Below are 12114 nucleotides of genomic sequence, written 5' to 3'. Positions count from 1 at the left end.
TGGCAATACTGTTAATATCACATTAGTAGGATTAACTTCCTACTTTCTGAGATAGTTATTTTGTACCTTCTTTGTTTTGAAATCTGTCTCTTTTTAACCTTCTCTCAGTCACCGTATATATAACTGAGAAAATAGGAACCATTAGATAAATGTTCTTATTTTATCATACCTATACCATACCTGTTTCCTCTTACTTTATTACACTGAAAAAAAGTCCTTTTTATAAAATTTCAGTCCTTTCTCTTGTTCTGTGGATTCCATTCTTTTTCATTTTTAATTTATCCTCTCTCCCTCCTGCTACTTCACTTTTTACCTCTACTTCATATAATTCCCAATAACATACAAATTTGTTCAATATGATTCATATGAAAACAATAAGAAAAGAACACCAAAAAATCAAAAATGAATAAAACCAAGACCAAAAACTCTTTCTTTGACTTGAAATCCTGTCTTCAGGTACCATCTGTTATTTGCTTTCCTTCAGAGCCAAACTTCTCTAATGTGCTGTTTACAGTCACTGGCTTCATATTTTATCTACTTAGATTTGTTATATCTTTTTGATGAATTGGTGTTTAATAGTAGTGGAATAACCCCAGCTTTGTTTTGATTAGTATTTTGTGTATCTTCTTCTTTCTTTCTTTTTTTTGAGACAGAGTCTCACTCTGTTGCCCAGAATGGAGTGCAGTGGCACAATCTTGGCTCACTGTAACCTCTGCCTCCCAGGTTCGAGTGATTCTCCTGCCTCAGCCTCCTTAGTAACTGGGATTACAGGTGCGTGCTACCACACCTGGCTAATTTTTTTTTATTTTTTTATTTTTAGTAGAGACGGGGTTTTGCCATGTTGGCCAGCCTGGTCTCAAACACCTGACCTCGGGTGATCTGCCTGCCTCAGCTTCCCAAAGTGTTGGGATTAGAGGCATGAGTCACTGCTCCCGGACTTTATCTTTCTTTTCATTTTCATATTTTCTTGTTCCTTTTGTTTTAGGTGGGGTTTTTTTTTTGGTTTGTTCTTTTTTTTTTTGCAAAGAGCGTTAACACTTGTCTTTTAACTGGGAAAACCGCTAAACCCCTTTGAATTATTTTGGTTATATTTTGATTTATTTTTATTACTCTTTATGTACTTTCTCTTTGTCCTGCTCTTCTGTTTCTTTTTCTCTTTTTGCCTTAGTTTGGATTTAACTTCCTTACTACACACCCTTTTCTGTGCTTCTGTAATACCACACACTTCTGGTTTTTTTCTTACCTCTCTAGCTGTTCATTCTTCTCATTTGCTGGCCCTTTGGTAAGCAACCTTCACATGGTGGTGGAGTACATTGCTGGGTTTAGTCCTGGGTACTGCTACTAGTTTGGATATTATGCACTATATTCTGTTCATTTAGTGTTTTTTTTTTTTTTTTTTAATGTTTTTGAGACAGAGTCTTGCTTTGTTGCCTTGGAGTGCAGTGACATGATCTTGGGTCACTGCAATCTCCACCTCCCAGGATCAAATGATTCTCCCACCTCAGCCTCCTAAGTAGTTGGGATTACAGGCACGTGCCACCACACCCTGAGAATTTTTTTGTATTTTTAGTAGAGACAGGGTTTCACCATGTTGACCAGGCTAGTCTCGAACTTCTGACCTCAAGTGATCCATCCGCCTTGGCCTCCCAAAGTGCTGGGATTATAGGTGTGAGTCACCCTGCCTGGCGCATTTTTGTTACTTTTGTAACAAACATAATGTCTAAAATACTTTTCTTTCCTTCCGTTTAGAGGACCTTTGAATGCTTTGATATGGATCACTACTTCCTAACTTATATTGTGGTTCAGTAGTTTAGATTTATCTTATTTTCTTTTATCTTCACAAATTAGAGGTTATTATTATTTTTAGATTTATCCGTGTATTTACCAGTATAGTTGTTTACCATTCCTTATTGCATCTTCAGCCTTCCACTTACAATTGTTTTCTTGGGTTTTTTTGTTTGTTTGTTTGTTTTTTTAGACGGAGTCTGGCTCTGTCGCCCAGACTGAAGTGCAGTGGCACGATCTCGGCTCACTGCAAGCTCTGCCTCCCGGGTTCACGCCATTCTCCTGCCTCAGCCTCCCGAGTAGCTGGGACTACAGGCACCCGCCACCACACCCAGCTAATTTTTTGTATTTTTAGTAGAGATGGGGTTTCACCATGTTAGCCAGGATGGTCTTGATCTCCTGACCTTGTGGTCCACTTGCCTCGGCCTCCCAAAGTGCTGGCATTACAGGCATGAGCCACTGCGCCCGGCCTATTTTATTCGTTTTATAGAACATCATTTAGGATTTTTTTAAAATGAGGACTGATTTGCTAGACTCTCAGTTTCAGTCTGAAATGTTATTTCATGCTCGTTCTTGAAACACGATTTTGCTGAGCATAAAATTCTACATACAGACCTTTTTTTTTGTCAGCACATTGAAAACTTCCATCTCTGTCTTTTTTCTGGGTCACATTGTTACTGCTGAGAAGACTGCTTTTAGTCTATTTGGTTCTATTGAAGGGATCCTTTTCTCTACTCCTGTGGTTGTTTTTTATAATTAATCAGCCAATAAATTAATCTGTTCTAGTCTCTTTCTTTCATTTCCTGTTATGTGTGTGTGTGTTTAATCCTGCTTGAGACTCATTGGGCTTTCTGTACACACCAATGTGTATTTGAAGTGTTTTGGAAAATTCTCGGTGATTATCTTTGACTATTGCCTCAATTTTTTTCTGATATTGCCATCTGAAACCTAGATTAGATATACAGATGCTCCTCGATTTATGATGGGGTTACATCTTGATAAATCAGTCATAAAGTCAAAAATTTTAAGTCAAACTATTCTAAGTTGGGGGCTTCCTGTATGTTAAAATTTCTCCCTTTGTCATTTGTTCTATCATAGGTATTTTTTTTATTTTTATTTTTTGAGACAAGGTCTTGCTCTATTGCCTGGGCTGGAGCGTGGTCATAGTTCACTGCACCTCAAACTCTTGGGCTCAAGCAGTTCTCCCAATCTGACGTCTCCAGTAGTGGGACTATAGGTGCACATCACCATGCCTGGCTTTTTGTTGTTGTTGTTGTTGTTGTTGTTTTTGGTAGAGATGGGCTCTCATTATGTAGCTTAGGCTGATCTTGAACTCCTGGCTTTAAACAGTCTTCCTGCCTCAGCTTCCCAAAGTGCTGGAATTATAGATGTGAGCCACTGCACCCCTCCCTGTTTTATTTTTTAATTTTTAAGTTTTAGTTTTTGAGATGGGGTCTCCATCTGTGACTCTGGTTGGAGGCTGGTCTTGACTTCTGACCTCAAGTGATCCTCCTGCCTTGGCCTCCCAAAATGTTGGGATTACAGCCATGAGCCACTGTGCCTGGCCTGTTTTATATTTTATATCCTTTTTTTTTGTTTTTCATTTTGGATTAAAAAATGAATTATGCAATTAATTAAATCTTTCCTCAGCTGTGGAGAATACCTGCTGTTTAATATGCCATTAATTTTCATTTTAAATTTCTTTTTTTCATTCCTAGAAGTTCTTTCTTTTTTTTCTTTGTTTTTGTTTGTTTGTTTGTTTGTTTGTTTTTGAGATGGAGTCCCGCTCTGTTGCCCAGGCTGGAGTGCAGTGGTGCGGATCTCGGCTCACTGCAAACTCCTCCTCCCAGGCTCATGCCATTCTCCTGTCTCAGCCTCCCGAGTAGCTGGGACTACAGGCGCCTGCCACCACACCCGGCTAATTTTTTGTATTTTTAGTAGAGACAGGGTTTCACCGTGTTAGCCAGGATGGTCTCGATCTCCTGACCTTGTGATCCGCCCGCTTTGGCCTCCCAAAGTGTTGGGATTACAGGCGTGAGCCACCGTGACTGGCTTTTCTTTTTTTTTTTCCTTCCTTCCTTCTTTCCTTCCTTCCTTCCTCCCTTTCCCCCTTCTCCCCTTCCCCCTTCCCCCTCCCCTCCTCTCTCTTTCCCTTTCCTCCCCTCCCTTCCCTTCTCTCCCCTCCCCTCCCTTCTCTCCCCTCCCTTCCCCTTCCCTCCCCTCCTCTCCCTCCCCTCTCATCCCTTCCTTTCTCTTCCCTTCCCCTCCCCTCCCCTCTCCTCCCCTCCTTTCCCCTCCTCTCCCCTCCAGTCCCCTCCTGGCGGTTCCTTTCTCTTCCCTTCTCCTCTCCCCTCCCCTCCCCTCCCCTCCCCTCCCCTCCCCTCCCCTCCCCTCCCCTGCCCTCTCCTCGCCTCTTATTTTTTTCCACAGGATCTTGCTCTGTCACCCAGACTGGAGTGCGTGGTGCAATCATAGCTTTTACTGCAGCCTTGAACTTCTGGGCTCAAGCATTCCTCCCACCTCAGCCTCTTGAGTAGCTGAGATTATAGGCATGTGCCACCACGTCCAGCTAGTTCTGATTGTTTTTTTTTTTTTCAAATTCGATCTTTCTTTTTCTTAGTTCCTTGTTCTTTGCTTCAATTTTCAAGCTTCTCTTTTATTTATTAAAACATTCAAATATGATTATTCTATATTTTCTGTCTGGTAATGTTTATAGCATTATAGTATTTGAAACTTTATAGGTTTGACTCTGTTGCCAGTACTTTCTGTTGGATGTCACTCGTAATGGCTTGTGGCTTTTTCTCTTGTGTATTTTGTGAATTTTTTTCTATTGTGAATTTATGTTCCTTGGAACTTTTCTAGTGGAAACTCTTTGTGGTCTATGTCGATGTTCTTGCAGAGAGGATTTGCTCAGCATTATGTATTACATATATGTTATTACAGCCGACACTTGAACAACACAGGTTTGAACTGCGCAGGTCCACTTATATGTGAATTTTCTTCCACCTCTGCCACCTCTGAGACAGCAAGACCCATTCCACTTCTTTCTCTTCCTTTTCAGCCTACTCAGAGACAGCAAGGATGAAAAACTTTGTCATGATCCACTTCCACTTAATGGATGGGAACATTAGAGAGGTGCCGTTAACTGGGGAACATTAGAGAGGTGCTGTTAACTGGGGACTGCCGTAAATTAAGTTCTGAGCTTGAAATTCTTCAGATTATACAATAGCATACATTCTGACTGCTAATCTAATTGAGGGCTATTAGTGGTTATGGATTCTCAGGGGAAATTGTTTTTTCCATATGCCACCAATACTAAGGTACAGACAAGGTCTTGGTTGGTCTCTGTCTCTGTCTCTCTGAGGTTTGTTTCCTTTTTACCTTTACATTGAGTTTGGCTTCCTACTTTGGACAAGCTGTAGGTTTTAACATTGTGCCTTTAACAGCTTCTAAGTTGAATTGGAAATATCATGGTCTCCAGGACATTAAAGAAGTATTCAGGGTGAAAACTAACTTTGGTTCTATTTATATAATATTTTATATTTTATAGCGTGTAGTTGACCCTTGAACAATTTGAGTGCCAACCTCCTGTGCAGCTGAAATTCATGTATAACTTTTGACTCCCCAAAAACTTAACTACTAATAGCCTATTGTTGACCAGAAGCGTTACCTATAATATAAACAGTTGATTCACACATATTTTGCATGTTATATATATATATTATATACTGTATTCTTTTTTTCTTTGCACATTAAAAAAAGACATTTATTCAGCATCATGATCAGACTATTACATTTAGCAATCAACAGCATGTTTGCCAAAAAAAAAAAAAAAATCTACATTGAAACCCTTTGTTGGAATGCTTTACACTTTCCACAGAACAGAAACTAAAATGACTTGTTATACAATTAGTCACAAATACAGTCCTCGAGTTTTTTGCCCATACCCATGAGTATTTGTCTAAAACAGGTCTTCTTTGTAGCAGCTAGGCCCTCCCACCACTGTGCTTGGCTGAGTTCACAAATCTGTTGTAACCTGTAGCTTCCCTGTCACTTCTCTGGCTCTCCTCTCCTGCTAAGCTTTGTTTCCTAATTAAAATCTTCTGCCATTGCCATAGCTACTGCTGCTACTGGAACCGCTATAGCCACATTGGTTTCATGGTTTGGCAAAGTATTGGCCTCCACCACCATAGGGGCCAGGGCTTCTGCCTCCAAAGTTTCCTCCCTTCATGGGTCCAAAATTTGAAGACTGATTGTTGTAATTGCCAAAATCATTGTAGCTTCCACCACCTCCAAAATTGCTTCCATCATTACCAAATCCATTATAGCCATCCCCACTGCCACCATATCCACCACCACCACTGAAGTTTCCTCCACTACCAGAGTTGTCATTCCTGCCAAAACCACCTCCACGACCACCGCCAAAGTTTCTAGAACCACTTCAGCCTCTTTGGCTGGATAAAGCCCTAGCCATCTCTTGCTTTGACAGGGCTTTCCTAACTTCACAGTTGTGGCCATTCACAGTATGGTATTTCTGAATGGCAGTCTTATCCACGGAGTCATGGTCGTCAAAGGTTACAAAGGCAAAGCCCCTTTTCTTGGCACTGCCTCAGTGAGTCATGATTTGAGTCACTTCAATTTTTCCATACTGTTCAAAATAATCTCTTAGGTGTTGTTCTTCAGTGTTTAATGCCACCAACAAATATCTTTTTCATAGTTAAGTGGGCACCTGGTCTTTGAGAATCTTCTCTTGAGACAGCTCTCTTTGGTTCCACAACTCTTCCATCCACCTTATGTGGCCTTGCATTCATGGCTGCATCCACCTCCTCCACAGTGGCATGTGTGATGAACCCAAAGCCCCTGGAGTGCTCTGTGTTTGGATCTCTCATTACCACACAGTCCGTGAGCGTTCCCCATTGCTCAGAATGGCTCCTCAGGCTCTCATCAGTTGTTTTAAAGCTCAACCCTCCAATGAAGAGCTTCCTCAGCTGTTCGGGCTCTTTAGGAGACTCTGACTTAGACATGACGGAAGGGAGAAGAGAGACTTTAACGATGCTTCTTCAGTGGTGTCCGCGGGCAGAAAAGAACAAGCTGATGAACGTGTCTCACTGTATTCTTACGATAAAGTAAGATAGAGAAAAGAAAATATTATTAAGAAAATCATGTGGCTTATGCAGAAAAATGAAACTGGATTCCCTACCTTTCACCATATAAAAAATTTAGCTCAAAATGGATTAAAGATTTAAATGTAAGACCTTAAACTATAAGAATTTTAGAAGGAAACCTAGGAAACATCATTCTGGACATTAGTGTCGGGAGAGAATTTATAACTAAGTCCTCAAAAGCAATTGCAACAAAATCAAAAATTGACAAGCCGGACTAATTAAAGAGCCTCTGCACAGTGAAAGAAACTATCGACAGAGTAAAGAGATAGCCTGCAGAATGGGAGAAAATATTTGCAAACTGTGCAGCTAAGTTTGCAGATATCAAAGGTCTAATATCCAGAATCTGTAAGAAACTTAAACAATTGAACAAGCAAAAAGCCCTATTAAAAAATGGTCAAAAGACACGAACAGACACTTCTCAGAAGAAGACATACAAATGGCCAAGAAACGTGACAAAATGGCCCATATCTCTAATCATCAGAGAAATGCAAATCAAAACCACAATGAGATACCATCTCACACCAGTTAGAATGGCTGTTATTAAAATATTAAAAAACAAATGTTGGTGAGGCTGCAGAGAAAAGAGAATGCTTATACATTGTTGGTGGGAATGTAAATTAGTTCAGCCACTGTGGAAAGCAGTTTCGAGATTTAAAGAACTTAAAACAGGACTACCATTCAACCCAGTAATCCATTACTGAGTATATATCTGAACAAAACAAACCGTTCTACCAAAAAGACATACGCATTTGTATGTTCATTACAGCACTATTCACAATAGCAAATAAATGGAATTGGACTATGCGCCCATCAATGGTGGATTGGAGAAAAAAAAAATGGCACATATATACCACAGAATACCACACAGGCGTAAAAATAACGAAATCATATTCTTTGTAGCAATATTGATGCAGCTAGAGGCTATTATCCCAAGCAAATTAACACAGGAACAGAAAACCAGATACTGCTTGTTCTCACTTATAAATGGGAGCTAAACATTGGGTACTCATGGACATAAAGATGGCAACAATAGAAACTGGAGACTACTAGAATGAGAAGGGAAGGAGGTGGGCAGTGGTTGAAAATCCGACTGTTGGGTACTATACTTAGTACCTGGGTGACAAGATCATTTGTACCCCAAACCTCAGCATCATGCAATATACCCAGGTAACAAACCTGCACATATACCCTCTGAATCTAAAATAAAAGTGGAAAAAAAAAAAAAAAAGATACCAGGTGCGGTGACTCATGCCTGTAATCCCGCACTTTGGGAGGCCGAGGTGGGCAGATCACCTGAGGTCAGGAGTTTGAGACCAGCCTGGCCAACGTGATGAAACCATGTCTCTACTAAAAATACAAAAATTAGCCAGGCATGGTGGCACGTGACTATAATCTCAGCTACTCGGGAAGCTGAGGCAGGAGAATCACTTGAACTCAGGAGGCAGAGGTTGCAGTGAGCTGAGATCACTCCACTGCACTCCAGCCTGGGCAACAGAGTGAGACTTTGTCTCAAAAAAAAAAAAAAAAAGAAAAATCATATGACTAGAAAGATTCCATAGAGCCAAAAAAGAAAAAAAGAAAAGGAAAATCGTCATAACGAAGAGAAAATATATTTACTATTCTTTAAGTGGAAGGTCATAAAGGTCTTCATTTTTGTCTTTATGTTGAGTAGGATGAGGAGGAGGAGGAGGAAGAAATGGAGTTGGTCTTGCTGTCTCAGAGGAGGCAGAGGTGGAAGAAAATCCATGTGTGAGTGGACCCACACAGTTCAAACTTGCGGTGTTCGAGGGTCAGCTGTAATAACATATATAATATATGTAATACATAATGTAATAAGTGATATTTTATATCATTTCATTGTTTTCATCAGGACAGTTCAGACTGTTTAGTACACCATATTGCTAGAAGTAAATGTCTTTGTTTATTGTTTATCCTATTCCAAGCTAGCTTCCATCCTCAGTTTTTCCACTGAAACTACTCACTGATGGCCTGTCTTTTACTAATTCTCGTCTGTACTTCTTTGTCCTCATCTTACTTTACTTCTTAGAAGCATTTAGTCCAGTCAACTCTTGCTGTCTAATAACGCAGTCTTTCTTGTGCTTCTCTGATACCTCTCTTCTGGTGTTTTTCCTACCTCTTCAACTGACCTCCAGATGTTGTAGTATCTCAGTACTGCATCGCCTTTCTTTCCCTTTCTTCCTTTTCCTTTCCTTTCCTCCGTTCCTTCTTTCCCTCCCCTCCTCCTCTCCATCTCACTCTGTTGCCCAGGCTGAGTGTGGTGGTGTGATCACTGCTCGATCTCCCGGGCTCAGGTGATCTTCCTACCACTGCCTCCCGAGTAGAGTAGGTAGCTGGGGACCATAGGCACACATCACCATGGCCCTGATAATTTTTGTTTTTTTTTTTTCATAGAGATGGGGTCTTGCCATGTTGCCCAGGCTAGTCTTGAATTCCTGGGCTCAAACAATCCACCCGCCTCGGCTTCCCAAAGTGCTGGGATTACAGGCATGATCTACTACACTGAGCCCCTTTTCTAAAAAGCCAGTCAGATTTAGCAGTGGGAGGACTACCTCTTCCCTGATCATGTGCCTAGAGAGAGCAGGCTTTTCTTGTTAGCATGGTCTGGTGTTTCCAGATTGCTGGCTTCTCTAGTATTCATTTCAGAATATATGAGGCAAAGAACTCATCAGTCTGTCATTCCTTGTCTCCTGAGATCACTAACTGGTCTGCCTTCCTCTCTGTATCTTTCAGAGTCTTCTTACATTTGTTTTATATGTAATGTCCATGAATTTTAGCTGTAGTTGGCAGAAGGAATAAGGAAAAGTGCATCTATGCCATTTTTTCTGGAACTGGAAATGCCTATTTTAAAAATTAAGCCAGGTGCGGTAGCTCACGCTTGTAATCCCAGCACTTTGGGAGGCCGTGGCGGGCTGATCACGAGGTCAGGAGATCAAGACCATCCTGGCTAACACCGTGAAACCCCGTCTCTACTAAAAATACAAAAAATTAGCTGAGCATGGTGGTGGGTGCCTGTAGTCCCAGCTACTCGCGAGGCTGAGGCAGGAGAGTGGTGAGAACTTGGGAGGTGGAGCTTACAGTGAGCCGAGATTGCATGACTATACTCCAGCTTGGGCGACAGAGTGAGACTCTGTCCCCCCGCCAACAACAACAACAAAAATTAGCCAGGCACTGTGGCGTGTGTGTGTAATCCCAGCTACTTGAAAGGTTGAGGCAGGAGAATCGCTTGCTCCTATGAGGTGGAGGCTGCGGTGAGCCGAGATTGCACTACTGCACTCCAGTTAGAGTGACAGAGTGAGACCACAACTCAAAAAAAACCAAAAACGTTGGATTGTCTTTTTATTATTGAATTGTAAGACTCCTTTATACTGGGTGCAAGTCATTTGCATTTGCCAGTGTTTTCATTGCCTCCTATTTACTGTGTAGTGAAGGAGGGATTTTGCCCCAGGTTATGGGAATGGCTGAACATATAACACGTGACACTGGACAGTTGAGATCAACAGCAGTTTGTTTTATGTTTACAGCCTAGGGGAGAAGGACACTACATGCCATGCATGGCTACATGTAGATTACATTTGGGAACAAAATGAACAACCAGGGGCTGTGGGAGGCAGGCTTGGTAGTATCAAGAGTCTGGGGTGCCTTCTGGTTCCTAAAGAAGGATATGATTGGATTGTTTGGATAAGTCTGTGGGCTGTCAGGGGACCAGGACATGGGAAACCCACTACGTAGGGATAAGCAGGGACTGTGCCTGGTCTCTGTGATCAGAAGGGCTGTTTGAGTAGGCAGCCTTATCTGTGGGAGGAGAATGGGGAGGCAAACTTCTGGTTAGGCCATTTGAGGCCCTCCCAGTTTCACCAGATGTCAAGGCAGCACACAATATTGGGCCTTAATTTGGGTCAAATATTAAATAGAATTGGGGAGAGTAAGTATTTTACTTTGTGAACTTAGGGGAATAGCATTTAAGGTTTTTACCACTGAGAATGGTGGTAGCCATGGGTTTTTTTCTGATCAGCTTAAGGATGCTTTCTAGTTTTCTGAGAGCTTTTCCCCTTCCCTTCCTCCCTCTCTCCCTTCTTTTCCCCTCCCCCTTCCCTTTGAATGAATTTTGAATATTGCCAAATGCTTTTCCCACATCTATTGAGATGATAATGTGATTTTCTCTTTCCGTTATTGTGAAGATTTACATTGATTTTTGAATGTTGATCTACTCTTGTTTCTAGAATAAGCTCCACTTGGTCTTGCTGTGTTGTTATTACTATTTTAATACAGGTGGAGCATCCCTAATCTGAAAATTCAAAATCCGAAATGCTCCAAAATTCCAAACTTGAGTGCCGAAATGATGTTCATTTCAGATTTTGGATTTTTTGGATTAGGATGTCCAACTGGTAAGTATCATGTAAATATTCCAAAATACAAAAAAAAAAAAAAAAATCCAGAATCCGAAAGTGTCTCAAGCATTTCAGATAATGGGTGCTCAGCCTGTATACTGCTAGATTTCATTTGTTTATGTATTTTTGGGGGACCTTTTCATTTGGTCGTGAGGGATATCAGTCTGTAATTTTCTTTTTTGAAATGTTTGTATCAGGTTTTGGTATCTGGGTTTTCCTGGCCTCATAAATTAGGGAGCACTGCTTCGTATATTTTCTGAAAGAAATAGGCACTAATTATACCTTGAATGTTTGCTAGAATTCACTAGTAAAACCATGTGGGCTTGGAGCTTTCTTTTTGGGAAGTGTATTGATTATTACTCAGATTCTCTGTTTCTTTTTGAGTCAGTTTTGGTGAATTGTGTTTTTAAGGAATCTGTTGTTTCATCTAATCTGTTGAATTTATTGGCATAAATGTCTATAGCATCTGTAGTGATATCCCGTGATTTTAGTAAGAGATAAAATATTTTATCCTTTTCTTTCTTTCCTAATTATTCCTATTAGTTTATCCATTTATTAATTTTTAAGGTAGCCAACTTTTGACTTTGTTAATTTTCTCTGTGTTTTGCTTTTCTCTTTTATTGGTTTCTGCTTTTATATTTAATTTCCTCCATCTACTTACTTTGGATTTAGTTTGCTCATCTTTTTTCTAGATTCTTAAGGTGGAAGCTTAGGACTTTAATATGCATTTTAAATTTAATATTTGTCCTAAATTT

General features: G+C 40.6%; 1 protein-coding gene and 1 pseudogene across 1 annotated transcript in view; one reads left to right on the top strand and one right to left on the bottom strand.

Moving 5' to 3' along the window:
• The window catches only part of EEA1 (early endosome antigen 1), a 156797-nt gene that overhangs the window by 38979 nt on the left and 105704 nt on the right, over nucleotides 1-12114 (top strand). The window lies entirely within an intron of this gene.
• LOC101137065 (heterogeneous nuclear ribonucleoprotein A1-like) lies at nucleotides 5606-6841 on the bottom strand (annotated as a pseudogene).

Source organism: Gorilla gorilla, chromosome 10 (assembly GCF_029281585.2).
Source record: "Gorilla gorilla gorilla isolate KB3781 chromosome 10, NHGRI_mGorGor1-v2.1_pri, whole genome shotgun sequence".
In the NCBI taxonomy this organism is placed as follows: domain Eukaryota; kingdom Metazoa; phylum Chordata; class Mammalia; order Primates; family Hominidae; genus Gorilla; species Gorilla gorilla.
The sequence above is the reverse complement of the archived record's forward strand: the minus strand, read 5'-3'. Positions and strand labels throughout refer to the sequence as shown.